Source organism: Bombus vancouverensis, unplaced genomic scaffold, assembly GCF_051014615.1.
Source record: "Bombus vancouverensis nearcticus unplaced genomic scaffold, iyBomVanc1_principal scaffold0029, whole genome shotgun sequence".
NCBI classification, from domain to species: Eukaryota; Metazoa; Arthropoda; class Insecta; order Hymenoptera; family Apidae; genus Bombus; species Bombus vancouverensis.
Genome location: NW_027468920.1, coordinates 496,868 through 512,887, shown reverse-complemented (window position 1 = coordinate 512,887; position 16,020 = coordinate 496,868). Strand labels below are relative to the sequence as shown.

Genomic DNA, 16,020 nt, shown 5'->3' with positions numbered 1-16,020 from the left:
ATTAGATAACGACTCGACTTTCACAAAATGCAATCAACACTCTCTCGGCAACGCCACTCGCAAACTCCGTTTGTTGATTCCTTTTCTCCCGTCCCTTGGCAACCGCTCGTGGCCAAGATCACGTAGGTCTCCTCTTTCCAAAACTACGCGATCAAAAACAAACGCCTCGGCTCTCGCGACATTCCACGCGGTTCACCCGCCAACTCCCAGGCCTCTCACTCACGATACTACATATATACATTAACTATTTTTATATGTGTGTACAGAACTGATGGCGAACTCATCAACCATTTTCTGAACGACGGATGGAAGGACATGAATAGCAATCCACACAGTGGAACTGTAAAGTATTTGTACGCCACTCACGAAACCAAACACTGATGCTATCCACCTGTAAACAAACAACATTTATAACTATGCATATAATTTTCACTTATGTTCACCACTATATATATATACACGCATGTTGTAAAGTAGGCGGTATTTATAACATTCACTTCCATTGATAATGCAAGTGACTCATAAAAATAAGCCGTCATATTTACCATTGCACGCACATATATATATATATATATATATATATATATATATATATATATATATATATACTCGAAAACAAGGTACATTTGTGATATTTGTTCCTATTGATGATATATACTTATATATTTATAACAATAAAACAAATCTCATTTATACTACTTACCAATACGTACGCATATATGTATATAATTACAATCCAAGTAGTATTCATAATATTTATTTTCACTGATAACAAGTACGTAAAACCTAAAATAAAACAAAGGTTTTAACAATAAAAGGAAACAAAAAAAAAAAAAGAAAAAGGGGAAGAAGAAAAAAGGAAAGAAAAAAAATATAACGTTGTTAGGGAAGTGATACATTTACACTGTACATGAGAGTGTGTGTGTAAGGGCCAGAGGGCGTCAAGGTCTTAGTGGAGACAAAAGACTGTTGCCAGATGTTAGAAGAATCTAGGATAGTCGGTTGGCGACCAGCGTGCGTGCAAGACGTTCTTCAGAGAGTAATATAGATGTATAACTGTTGTGTGGGAAATGTAGGCAATAATTTGTATTCCCATATCCTCGAATTTCCTTAACAAATATATATAAATATAAAATTTTCTTTTTCTATAAAAGGTTATTCCTATTTCTGATAAACTCGAGAAATGAAAACATTATACCATGATACACTGACACAAAGATACACCACACAGAAGAAACTAATAGAGAACGCTTTAAGCTTGGCAAACTTACCGCCCGACGAATTTGCATACACCATAACCAAAACCCAGGACACATGGCTTTGATCGCAGGAGAAGCGGTCCATATAGTCAAATGCATTCCGGTACAAGTAAAGGTACGACATACAACAAAATGCTACTCGGAACTACCCGTTTGGCAAAGGAATCGCACCACAGGAACTCCGCCCGGACGTGCGCCAAACGTGGCGATATTCAGCACCATCGTCGTTGGCCACGAGCGGAATGTATACCCAAAAGACCTCGATGCACTACGGGACCACGTCATGTTCCCGGCAGAAAATCTGCAGTCTTGAACGCATTGGCCAGAGGAGCAACAGGAAAAACAATCGTCCCTGGAACAGTAAACATCCTGGGAATGATGGACAAAACACATTAACGACAATAGCGAAAAATACCGTATCAAGCTTATGGACTGGTTTTATGGAATTTGGAACTGTCAGTGCAGCAATATTTGGAATACTCGCAATATTTAAACTAATCAAGACAATAATATATATAGCCGCACACGGATACCAGTTACGTGAAACTTACGAATGCGGAATCGCCCTATTAGGAGCAATATGCGGCTCAGTCACCCACCCGCTACTATACCTCAAAAGAAGACGAAATATCGATGATCAAACTGCACAACCTCAAGGGATATCGATAACACCGGTAGTCACTCAACTACCAACGACATCTACGTCCGCCTTGAGCGAACTCAGAGATACCATCAGTCAAATTTCCTTTGGAAATTTGAACTCCAAGGGCGGGGGTGTCACGTCCCGCGCTCCGCACGCGCCGTAACAAGAACAAGAAAACCATTCTATACAAAACACGCGAATAAGGATTTGAATGCACAAACGAACACACGGCACTACGAAACAAAAGGAAGGATTAACAAAACGAGGGCGATTGACGGATCCAACCAATAAACAAAATACATATACACACAATTCTAAATAAACCAGGAAATAAGAATAACTACAAAAGGGGAAAATAATTGAAACGCCAGGAATATATATATATATAAATATATTTCAATCAATCAATTTGGAGAGTTACATATAAGTATAAACATATATGCCGAACATGTAATAACCTAGTAAATATTAGAGACAGTGCTTCCAATACTATGCAATAAATACAATATTATCAATTTATGAAATATAAGTATACATGAAGTCAAAAACTAATAGTTTAACGAATACATAAAACATACAATATTGTATTATTAAAGAAATGAAGGTTACATTGTCAGAAATATATATATGTGTGCGAATTCTATCAAACTGATAATCTTAGATACATACTTAAAACTAGCCTACATTCCGGTAAAGAATTATAAAATAAGAACTATATTACGGAACATGCATGTCTATATATAAATATATAAATTATATTCTAAACTAAACTACTATTAATGTATGCGCATTCTACATTATTGATTCAAATCGATAATCTAAGATACATACTTAAAACTGGCCTACATTCCGGTAAAGGATAAATAAATAATTGACATTTCATTTCGTATGAATACTACACTGCCAGGAGAAATATGCATATGAATACGTGTATATATATATATATATGTATGTGTGCGCGTATGTTTTATATTATCGAATACTCTATAAAATAAACTACTCAAAACAATAAATAACGCAATCGAAGAATTACAAAACATTAGCCATATTAAAATGACACACAACATAAATATATATATATATATATGTCGGAGATGAAATGAAAACCGGAGCCTTCCCTATGCAATTTTGAGGAAGCCTTTTAATGCTTTAGCCCAGATTTTATCATAACTGTAATTAAGTAATTGTCATCTGTAATTGTTTGACATTTGTGAAAAGCGAAAGTGGGTTCGAGGTGACAACTGGTCGCTGAACGTAGCCACGGTCACGGGATAAACGTTTTGCCTGACGAAGGTGTGGATCGGTTGTATTGTTCTCCCTAGAAATCACATAGAATTGTACTTTAGAGATGTCGATATAATGGGACACACGTTGTATGAGGAATCAATCTCCAGACAGAAACTGCCTAGCAACGGCGTTTGGATCTTTCTCAATGTTTCCACGGAGTATATAACAAACTTCTGACAGATATTGCCTAGCAACAACGATTGGAACCTTCTCGATGTTTCCAGCGAGAATATAAAAAACAAATGCAGTCGGATTACGAAAAAGATTTTAATCAGAGAGCATTCGTGTGATCGCCTTGGAAAGTGATACATCGAGTAATTTTCCGAGTGATTCAGCAAACGTATTTTTTGTGTTATAAAAATTGTTTAAAGTTTTCCCGTTGACCGTGGATTCGTTTGAACCCCGGATCATTGTTTATAGCGTAAATTAAATTCAATATTTGTAAATTTATCAATCGTTAATTTTCATTATTCGTTAAATTAGTAAATCGTAAGATATATTATTCGTTTATTTTATTGTTCGATAAAACTTATTATTCTTTAATCTAATTAATAATCTAATTTATCATTTGTTAATCAATCATATCATTTATAAGAATTCATTATTCATAATATTTGTAAAACCTTGTTTATTCGTGTAAATATATTCTCTGTTTTGTAAAACAATGGCTAATTCAAACGAAGAATCGTTACGCGCCTTAAATCCTAATGTTAACCCGACATATATATATATATATATATATATACGTATATTCACACGAACAATACTTTTGTCACTTTAAAACAATATTAATAAATAAATGTTCTAATTGCGGTAGAATAAGGAAAAACGAGCGGCAGACGGAAAATTACTTCGATATCAAGCAAAACTAAAGACCCGTCACTATAACTTTACTGATGACATTTATGAGCAGCCATGTTAGATTTACACGCGTATTGCGACAGGAATATTAGGGATTAATGGAAGTCAGTCGCGAGAAATAAATCATGAAAACACATTCTTAACACTTTTCTTTAATAAAATCAGTGCGCAACTACAAATGTAAAAAATATATATATGTCGGAGATGAAAGAACACCGGAGTCTGTAATTGAACAATTGTAGTTATTCAATCCGATTGTAATTGTTCGAGAGTTGTGATAATGAGCTTGGGCTCGAGGCGACAGCCAGTCGCCGAACGTAGCCGCGGTTACGGGATGAACGCTTTGTTTAACAAAGGTATGGAGTAATTCTATAGCTCTCCTTAAAAGAAATATTCGTGGCGACACGCGACAGTAAACATTCCAACGGTTTCTGTCCCGTGGCTCGCCACACGCAGACCCTATTCTTCGAGTAAGATGATTCACGCCCCTAACCCTAATTCTAATGTAAACCCGACATGTATATATATATATATATATATATATATATATATATATATATATATATAATTAATTAAAAAGGGGGAAATATAAAATTAAAAATACATATATTTAACAAACATAAAATAGATATCACATTTAAAAAAAAATATATATATATATCATACATAAAAGCAAAAGACATATAAAAGGAAAAAAATAATAATAATAAGGAACCTCTGATGGAAATGCCTCCGCAAACATTGTTCGAACGTCGATCACCGAAACCTAGGGAAACAACAAGAAAGGGAAAAACATCAAAATCGCAAACACAATCATAAGCGTACCCCCAGCGGACCACCACCCCGTGGGGGATGGCATAAATAAGCAAAGCAACGTAGAGCAGGGCTCATTATTATTCCGGTGAACATTCTTATTACGTCCATTGCTCATTATTATTCTGGTGAACATTCTTATTACGTTCATTGCTCATTATTATTCCGGTGAACATTCTTATTACGTTCATTATTCTTCGTTCATTATTCTTCGCTCATTATTATAGTGATCATTGTTATTACCGTTCATTATTCTTTGTTCATTATTATTGCGATCTTCGTTATTACAGTTCATAATTATTTTGTTCACTCTTTGTGTTCATTGTTATTACGTTCGTTATTGCGCTCATCTTTAGAAATTTTGTATAGTATTTTGCGCTTCGGTGTCTTTAGTTTTTCGGTCAAGAAAAGAGAGCCGCGACTAAGTAAAAAGAAAATTTTATCTTTGAACGCGCATTGTAATTGCGGTATTAATCCAGTTAGGATTAAACGCAGGTTTAAGAATCGAAGACCACATGATGGCGTGTTTCATCTTAGCCGGCCTCGTGGCGGACCCAAACTACGCGACATATCTTAGGACGGTGAGACTCGATAAGAATCTAACCTCGAGGGTCGTGAAATCCGATCTCCTACTTGAGGAAAGGAGAATGGAAGCGGCCATGGGTCCCTCCGAGAAGAACAGTGCAATGGCGGCTTGCAAACAATCGAAGACCAAGCCCCAACAAAATCAAGATGGCGCTAAGAAAAAGCACAAAAACCCTTAGGATAAAAAATGCTATAAATGTGGAAAACGAGGCCACATATCGTACAACTGCCATGAGGGAAAAGAAGACAAGGAAGAGAAAGACCCAGAAAACAAAGTGGAGAAAGGATCGGAAGATAAACCGAGATCCAAGGGACTTATCTCCACACTGGCTTTATCATCTATCAACCACGTGGAAAGGGACAGGATCAGCTATCTTGACTCGGGAGCCTCAAACCATATGACCCCGGATAGGTATCGGTTCGTGGACTTCGTGCCTGCGACTGGACAGATCCGGATTGGTAAGGGGTACCTGGAAGTCAAGGGAAAAGGCACGATCGTCGTGAAGATGACCAAAGCCTGTGGCGGGTGGAGTCTATCCTTGTCGAACGCCCTGTGGGTGCCTGAATTAGATGTAAATCTAATCTCGATCACTCAATTGGCATGGGGATGTGGTATTTAACTCAAAGGTAGGAGACAACGTGTACTACCTAGAGACAATACCACCTGAGAGGCATGTAGCAAACGTTTCCATGGAGAACGATCAAGAAGAACCTGGAAATGATGACGACCACGCCGAGGTTATTGAAGCTAAGGCGTACAAAGGTATCGTGTCATGGCATGAGAGGTTAGGTCATCTACATGGGGACGCGATGAGAAAGATCCCTGTGAGGAACGTGAAGGAGGGCTCTAGGATACATGAGGAACCATGCGGGGTCTGCGTGAAAGGGAAAATGACAAAAGTACCATTTCCGAAGACAGCCCACCACATGTGTCAACGTTAGAATCATCAGTAGGAAGAATGAAGTACTCAAGTGCTTCAAGGAGTACCAGGCGGAGGTGGAGGCTTTACACCAATCCAAGATAAGTGCCCTTCAAACAGATAACGGGGGTGAGTACACAGGAGAAAACTTCGAGAACTACCTGAAGGAGAAAGGCATCTTACACAGGAAAACTGTTCCTAGAAACCCTGAACAAAATGGGGTCTCTGAACGAGCGAACAGAACCCTGGTCGAGATGTCCAGATGTTTACTCATCCAATCTGGACTCCCTGACTATCTGTGGGGGGAGGCTGTGAACACGGCATGCCACATAAGAAACCTATGCCCATCCGCTGCCATCGGAGACAAGATCCCACTGGAATTATGGAAGGGTAAGGGATGTGACCTCCAAGGGGAGATAAACAGACTGAGAGTGTTTGGATGCAGAGTCTGGCATCTAAAGAGTCCAAGCGGAGGAAAATTCGAGAGCAGAGCGGATGAGGGGATATTTGTGGAATATGACAGACAGGTCAAAGGTTATAGAATTTACCTACCGAAGATCCAAAAGGTGATAATATCCTGTCATGTCAGGTTCGAGGAGAACACGTTTCCCTACAAGAGCGCTAAGGCGGAAACTAACCATATAAAGGATAAGTCCTCGGAATGGATATGGGATGTAGAAACCTTTGAACATAGGGGAGAAGCCGGTCAAACTGACGTCGAGACACAGAGTGACGGAGAAAACGACGAAGGGGAAACCGACTACTTTATGGACAGTTTAACGTGTGAGGACAATCCAGTGAATACTGTGAGTGTACCGTTTGTGCCGAGGAGGTCGGCAAGACTACACAAACCAAGAATATGTGATTGTTGTGCTCACACTGCGACTGTTTGTAAAACTCAAAACGTGTGTGTACCTGTGAATGTGTATGAAGCCCTGAGGGGGCCAGACGCTCAAAAATGGACTGATGCAATAAGGAAGGAACTAGACAATCTAAAAAGTAAAGATGTGTGGGACATTGTGCAAAGACCCTTAAATAAAAACGTTATAGACTGTAAGTGGGTGCTTGTGATAAAGAGAGACCCTGATAGGTATGAGGCTAGGCTAGTAGCTCGGGGATTCTGGCAGAGGCCTGGAGTAGATTATTCAGAAACCTTTAATCCAATAGCAAAACGCAGAACTCTAAGAATTCTGCTTGCTCTATGTGCGGAAAATGAGTGGGTTTACGAGCACATCGATGTGGAATGTGCGTATCTCAACAACCCTCTGGATGAGGATATACACATGGAGCAACCAGAACTCTTTAGAGTTCCAGGTAAAGACAGAACTAAATTTGTGTGTAAGCTCAAAAAGAGCCTGTATGGACTGAAGCAAGCTGGAAGAATGTGGTTTAGACACATCAATAGCATTTTAAGAGGTATGAGTCTGAACCCATGAGTGAGTGGTCCATGTGTGTATGTGGATGCGTCTAAAAAATTTATTGTAGCTGTGTATGTGGACGACATCCTTGTGTTTGGGACGAATGAGTGGATTGAGATATTCAAAACTAGGATTAAGGACAAATTAGATGTTAGAATGCTAGGTGTAGACACTCAATTTCTGTCCATCCAACTGAGTAAGCCAAACAGCACCACTGTAGTATTCGATCAATCTGTACAGATAGGTCAAATGCTGGATCTGTTTGACATTACTCGTGAGGTTGGGGTGGTGGGAGTGTCGACACCGCTAGCTAGAGAATGTGAGGCTGGTTTTGATATTGAACGTGATGAGCCTTTCGACAGTAAATTATATGAACAAGCTGTGGGGCACATAATGTATGTAGCTACTGTAAGTCGTCCTGATGTTGCGTGTGCAATAGGGAAACTAAGCCAAAGATTCGCGAATCCGACTGTATCCGATTGGAAAGCAGTGAAGCGGGTATTCAGATATTTACTAAAGACCAAAGACTTGAAGTTAGTATACCAAAGGACCGGGCAACATCTGAAGGTGCTTTGCGACTCGGATTTTGCGGGTTGTACGGTAGACAGGAAATCCAGGAGCGGGTATGTTTTCATACTCGCTGGTGGTGCGATATCCTGGCTATCCAAAAAACAACCGATTATAGCTCAATCGACGTGCGAAGCGGAATTTGTGGCAATGCAGGAAGCAGCAAGGGAAACAGTGTGGATTTCTTTACTGTTAAAGGAATTGGGTCAACTGTCATATTGCCCTCGCCCCTGCAAGATATTCTGCGATAATATCGGAGCTATTTCATGGTCAAAGGACGAAATAGTTGCTGAGAGTTCTAAGCACGTCCAAGTGCGTTACTTTTACGTTAAGAACTGCGTATCGAGGGGGATACTAGATTATACTTATGTACCTAGTCCTGAGAATGTGGCTGACATTCTCACCAAAGGCCTAAATAGGATTAAGACTCAGCAATTTACCAAAGCTATGGGGCTTGTAGAAACTAGCGATCAAAGGGGAGTGTTGAGAAATGTTAAGTTGGTACGATCGCTGCTTACTACAAGCTGAGTTGGTACGACTTCTAACGACGCTCTTTTGTCTTAGAAGTCGACCACGTTGTTCTATTGACTTGGAGATTCCTGTGTGGTAAGACGTGTTATAAGACTGAAATATATTGGAGAAAACGAATCTAAGTGAATCGTTATTTTATAAACCCAAAACCTTATTAAATAACAATCAAAGCCATGTGTCCTGGGTTTTGGTTATGGTGTATGCAAATTCGTCGGGCGGTAAGTTTGCCAAGCTTAAAGCGTTCTCTATTAGTTTCTTCTGTGTGGTGTGTATCTTTGCGTCAGTGTATCATGGTACAATGTTTTCATTTCTCGAGTTTATCAGAAATAGGAATAACCTTTTATAGAAAAAGAAAATTTTATATTTATATATATTATATTTTTTTCTTTCCTTTTTCTTCTTCTTTTTTTTTCTTCTTCCCCTTTTTCTTTTTTTTTTGTTTTTTTTTTATTGTTAATACCTTTGTTTTATTTTAGGTTTTACGTACTTGTTATCAGTGAAAATAAATATTATGAATACTACTTGGATTGGAATTATATACATATATGCGTACAAAATCCATTTCTACATGTTAGATATAATAATATAACAATACTACGTAGATTAATACATAATAAAATATCCTTTTACTCCGGTTATATTTATTACTAACTCTCAATTAATCTATCTTAATTATTTTCTAACCACTTTCTATATTTATCAGCTATTTTATTTCTTCTTGTTAATCTGCGAAATCCATGCATGTACACTTCCTTGTATGGTGATTGATTGTTCACGAGGTAAGTTGCACTTTCACTGTTTTCGTTATTCGTTGAACTAACACGTTTTACATTCAAACAGTAATTGGAACACTCGTAATAAACTTCTTTTCTTTTTCCAAGTTTCCGCTATCTGTGTCATTCGACGAACGGTGCCACGCCTCCACAGCACCGTTATAACATTTAGCGATGCTGCTCTTTGCATTAAGGCAATTGAAGTTAATTCGTTCGTTTATTTTCAGCTGGTACATGGTGTTCCGCAAGCAGGGAGCCATAACCTATTTTGCATGTAGACCTTCTTGTATGATGATTACTTGTTTACAAGGTAACTTTCACTTCCCCTCTTTTAATTATTTATTGAATCGACATGTTGTATATTCAAACAATAATTGGAGTACACATAATAATTTTCCCTTTTTCTTTTTAGGTTTTCGCTATCTGTATTATTCGACGAACAGTGTTACACCTCCTTTTGATTTATCCATAATATAATTATAACATTTAGTAACCTTGTATTTTGCACCGAGACAATTGAAACTAATTTATTCACTTATTTTAGGTAGCTGTCATACATTGTGTTCCACGAACAACGATCCATAACCTATACTTGCACGTACACTTTCTTGTATGTTGATCACTTGTTCACAAGGTAACTTTCACTTTCACTAGTTAATTGTTCATTGAGTTAACACGTTTTATATTTAAGCAATAATTGAAACACGTATAATAATTTTCCTTTTTCCTTTTAGGTGTTCGATATCTGTAGTATTCGACGAACAGCACTATAACATATACTACCGCACTACGTTGCCCACTGAAATCGCTTTATTCATTGCTTATTTCGATTATGCGCTAGTTTTAACTTGTTTAAATGCACCGTTCGCGGAATCCCTTTTACTTCGATCTTGACGTTTTGGTTCTGCAAGATTTCTAGCACTTTGTATGGTCCAGTATATTGATCGGAGAATTTTCCTTTACTGGGTTCTTTTAGTAAATATATCGAATCTCCTACTTTAAAATCTTGGGGGTTGATTCGTCGGTCGTAATATTCTTTTGATCTTAGTTTGGATTTTATCAAATTTTCTCTTGCCATTCGTTGTACGGTGTTAATTTTATCGAACAGATCTTCGACATATTCTGCGTAAGTTGGTTCCATGTTCTCTTCGATTATTACTTCACCAGTAGGTTCTCTGGCTAGATGTCCAAAAACTAATTCGTGCGGGGAGAATTTCGTTCCTTCGTGTACAGAGGTATTATAGGAAAACATAGCTAATTCTACCCATTCGTCCCAATTTTTGGAATTTTCAATGTATAATTTGAGATATTCTATCAGCACGTGGTGAGATCTTTCGATTGAACCGTTACTTTGTGGATGATATGCCGTCGTGGTATATTGTTTGATGCGGAATCTCTTTGCTACTTTCTTCATTAGTGAGGATGTAAAGTTCGTTCCTTGATCAGTGAGAATAGCTCTCGGTGACCCGAAACGACAAATAAATCGCTTTACATGAACGTCCGCTATCTCCGCTGAAGAGATTCCTCCTAGTGGAATCCCAATTGAGTATTTTGTTAATAAGTCTTGGATAGTTAATATATATTCGTTTCCCTTTTGGGTTTTTGGTAATGGACCTATAATATCCATACTAACCTTATCGAACGCTTTACCTGGTGTGTCTGTAAGTACCATTGGTTGCTTTGCTTTTATTCTTGTGAGTTTCTTCAATTGACATTCCTTACATGTTCTTACGTAATCTTGAATTTCCTTTTTCATATTTTCCCAATAGTAATGTTGTCGTATTCTTTGATAAGTTTTTGTTATTCCTTTGTGTCCTGCTACGCTTGATTCATGTTTTTCTCGTATTATGTTGTTCCGCGCTTCCACAGATGGGGTAATTACTTCCCCAGTGCAAATGGTGATGGTTAAGGTTTTTTCCGTAAATATTTCCTTTAATTTTCTGATTGTATATCGCCAGGGTATTTCCTCCAAGTTTCCTTTGCTAATGCTGAACGAAGTTAACTGTTTTTCATTTACTGCGTCTAATAGAGATCTTAGCGAGTTTAATAAATTTTCTGGTGTTATTGGAATATTTCTATTTTCCTTTATCGGTAGGAATACAATGTATTTTCCAGTATCGTAATTCAATCTTGCTTTTTCTAACATTAAATCTTCATAACGAGGTAATTTTCCCGTTTCCTTCATTTGTAAGGCTCCTTTATCTATCGGATTGCCATGTATATCTATAAATACTACTTTATGGTCATTTACTCTCGCAATTGAGTCTCGGGTTTCTGAAATTCTTAGTTCCGCAATTATCGTAGGTCTCGTGTCCTTTTCTCGTTGTTGAATTAGTTCTGGAATTACAGTGGAGGTCTCTTTTTCGCTTGTTGTATCCGTGCCTTCTTTTTCTCGATTGGTTATTTCTCTATCTGTACTTACATCGATTTCTGCTAATGCTTGGTCTAAATATTTTATGGGGGTTTCTTCTATTGTAAAATGTTTTCGGGTAAAACCCTTTCCTTGATTTTTAGAATCACTGGATTGAGGCAAGACGTGTGGTTTAGCTTCGAATATGTGAGAGTCTTCGGTTGACGTATCTATTTCGAATCTTTTTGAGACAGGATAGCGAATCGGTGAGACTTCCTCTCTCTTTCTGATTGGTAAACAAACTTCCGGAGGGTTCCTAGATAATGCGTCTGCGTTTGCGTTCGCCCTGCCTTCTTTGTATACAATATCAAATTCGAAGTCCGATAACTTTAATTTCCATTTCCAAATTCTTGAAGTAGGATCTTTGATAGAATGCATCCACACTAAAGGTTTATGATCGGTTACGATGGTAAACTTTCTTCCGTAAAGATACGGTCGGAAGTGCATTGCGCTGTAAACAATTGCCAGACACTCCTTTTCTATGGTAGAGTAGTTTTGTTCGGCGGAATTTAATAGCCTTGAGGCATACGCAATCGGCAAATCCTTTCCGATTGGCCCTTGACTCAGTACACCGCTTATTGCATATCCTGATGCCTCTGTAGTAAGGTTAAAGGGTTTCGAAAAGTCTGGATATTGCAGGATGGGTTTCGTCACTAACGCTGTCTTTAAATTATTGAATGCGTTTTCTTGATTTTCTGTCCATTTAAAGGAAGTGTCTTTCTTTAATAGTTGTGTCAATGGTTTCGCGACATTGGGGAAATCGGGGTATAAATCTTCTGTAATATCCTGCTAGTCCCAGAAATTGTTTGATATTTTTCGCCCTCTTTGGTCGTGGAAATTTTGATACGGCTTCGACTTTCTTTGGGTCGGGTTTCACGCCATCCTCACTAATTATATGTCCTAAATAATTCACCTCGTGTCGTAAAAATTCGCACTTATCAGGTTGTAATCGTAATTTAGCTTTCCTCAGTCTTTCCATTAATTTATTAAATTTAATTTCGTGTTCTTGGAGAGACGTGGAATAAAGCACTATGTCATCCAGATAGACGAATAGTTCTATTCCTTGCAGACCAGATAATATTGAATTCATCAAACGTTGAAATGTTGCTGGGGCATCTTTTAATCCAAAGGGCATTCTTTTGAATTGAAAATGCCCGTATGGTGTCGAAAATGCAGTTTTGTGGGCATCTTCCTGTGACATACGGATCTGGTGAAAGCTCGATGCCAAGTCAAACGTGGAAAAATATTTTGCACTTCCTAATTGATCCAATATTTCTGTAATGTTGGGTAGTGGGAAGGCATCGCCAAACGTTTTATCGTTCAATTTTCTATAATCGATGACTAATCTCCAGCGCTTATTTCCTTGCGAATCGGGTTTTTGGGCACAATCCATAACGGGGAGTTATATGGAGATATTGATGGTTCCACTACGTCCGTATCTAGTAGTTCTTGGACCTGTCGATTTATTTCTTCTCGATGTATTGGTGGATATCGATACTGTTTAGTATTGATGGGTATATTATCCGTTGTAATTATCCTATGTTCCAGAACTTCGGTTGCTTCCAATGTATCTCCTGGAATATGAAACCTATCTTGATTATTACGAATCAATTTTTTAGCATTTTTCTTTTCTTCTTCGTTCAAATGTTCGAGTCGTAGTAACTCATTTATTTTATCGTATCTACTTTCCTCCGATCTTAGAACTGTATTGCACGCTGTCCTAGGAAGCGGGGGCGGGGGGGGGGGGGGATTTTCAAATTCTTTAATTACCATCGTTGGTGTTGTAAATACGTAATCTCTCGAAGTAGTATTTATTACTCTTATGTAACCTTTTCCTTTATGATTCCTCACAACTGCATTACCAAGATAGATTCCCTTGTTCGGCTCGATTCTTGGAATAAATCCCTCTTTTATCTCTGGATTAGCGATATTAATCGAACACGTTATTGAACTTCGCTTCGGTATAATTATTTTTTCTTTAGTATCGAAGGGAATATAAATATTTCCCCATCTGATATGTTTTCCCTCATAATCTAAACGAGCCTTACAACCTGCAAAAAATTCGGATCCTAGGATTCCGTCTTGATCGATTAGCAATGAATCATCGACTACATGAAAAACAACCGGATGGCCCGCAATCTGTATTACCGTCTGCCCTAAGAAGACCAGGCTCGTTGCCGTAATTCCTCGCACTTCGATTGATTCCTTTTCGTCGATGATGGCTGAATCGAGTATAGCAGGTTTCTTGATAATGTTGATTTCCGATCCAGAGTCTAATAATAAACTCGTCTTAGTCTTTAGATCTGGGGAAACTATTCGTGCAGTTGGGGTCGTTGGGGAATCGTTAAATTTTATTGAAATAATTCGGAGAGGTCGCCTTCCGAATCTGAATTCAACTCCTGATGATTTTCCTTCGCCGGTTGCTTGTGCTTCACTCTTTTCCTTTTGCCTTGAGATTCTGGATTCTCTGTCTGTGACCTCGTTTGGTTGTGGGATGACTCCCCCACAATATTTAGTGGTTGTTCGTTCGATCTTATGGTCGGCATTGCGTTCGCTCTGTCTCTCGTTATGGGTGGTGGAGTCGATCTCGCGGGGATGGCTGTCCTTGTTGTGTTTGTTGCCGTCGGCGCCGGTCGCCTGGTTGCCGCCTGTACTCTTGGGCGATTCGGCGTATCGTTCCTTCGTGGCTCGCCCCATTCTCCCGAAGGACGTGTTTGGTTTCCCGATGGTCTCGAAGCATAGGGTACGATTAATCCGGCATCTACTCGGGCTTTAAATTTGTAACAGTCTTTCACTAGATGCCCTGGTTTTTTGCAATAGTTACACGTGATATTTTGTCTTGTAGAATTCAAAAAATTCTGCGATGGAGGTAGCGATCTTCGATCTTGGCGGTTGTTCCTGATATTGTTGTTAGTGTTCGAAGGATGTGCGTTGTCGCGTCTGTAATAGTTCGAGGGTGTCGGTCGTTGGGGTCGCGTTCTATCGGTTATTTGTTTCAATTCGTGTGTTGCTTTGACGGCTTGACGATACGCATCTTCTAAAGTATGGTACCCTGCTATTTTTACTCGCACATATACCTCGTTCGGAAGTCCTTTAACGAAAGCTTCTTTCGTTTCCCAATCTATAGTATCTTGGATATCGGGGGATATGATGCCGTAGTCGCCTCTTTCTCCGTCCATTATTGCCAATCTAAGATTTCTAACGCGATCCATATAATGTAATATGTCTTCCCCGGGTCGTTGAAATATCGTTCCTAATTCCCCTTTATATTCGTTAAGAAATTTCTTTGGGCCGAATAGATCCTTTAATTTGTTTCCGAAATCGTTTAGACTCATTAATTCTGTGTCTTCGATGGCGAGGAGCGCGTGTTCACGGAGCTTATTTACTAACAATTTTACCAATTGAGGTTCTTGATATCTGGGAATCATATTTCGCGCGCGTTCACAAGCTCTTAAAAAGTGGAATACCGATGGTCGATATCCGTCAAACACTGGCACCGATTCGATCGCATCTTTTAGCTTAATTGGCTGGGTATGTCCACTCGGCTGGACCGTCTCTTGTTGCGTTGTCGGCGGCGATACGGGTGTTTTAGGTTCTTGTTTTGTTTTAAGTTCGAATAAGCCGCTTTGTAATTCGGCGAGTTTTGCACTCATATCGCGAAAGTTCGCATCCCATGCTTTACGCTTTTCCGACAATATCAAAACCATTTCTTCGTCCAACGATTCCACTACACTCGCCATTGTTTCTTAAATATTTGTTAAATATATATATTAATCAAGATAGACTAACTAAATATTAACGACAAGACATGACTGAACTCGGTGCAAAGGAATAAAGTTATGCTACACGAAATAACTGGTAACACAATACACAAAACATTAACTAAATTAAACGAGACTTACATAAATGCAAGTCACGTATAATCGAAACAATGACTATTGAAATTCGGTAAC

At 38.6% G+C, this 16,020-nt stretch overlaps 1 long non-coding RNA gene across 1 annotated transcript; it reads left to right on the top strand.

Moving 5' to 3' along the window:
• Positions 1-8,713: 8,713 nt before the first annotated feature.
• LOC143304297 (uncharacterized) lies at positions 8,714-11,764 on the top strand. Its single transcript, XR_013061029.1, has 3 exons — positions 8,714-9,102; positions 9,885-9,967; positions 10,202-11,764. It is a non-coding gene; the product is annotated as an uncharacterized LOC143304297 (long non-coding RNA).
• The last annotated feature ends 4,256 nt before the right edge of the window (positions 11,765-16,020 follow it).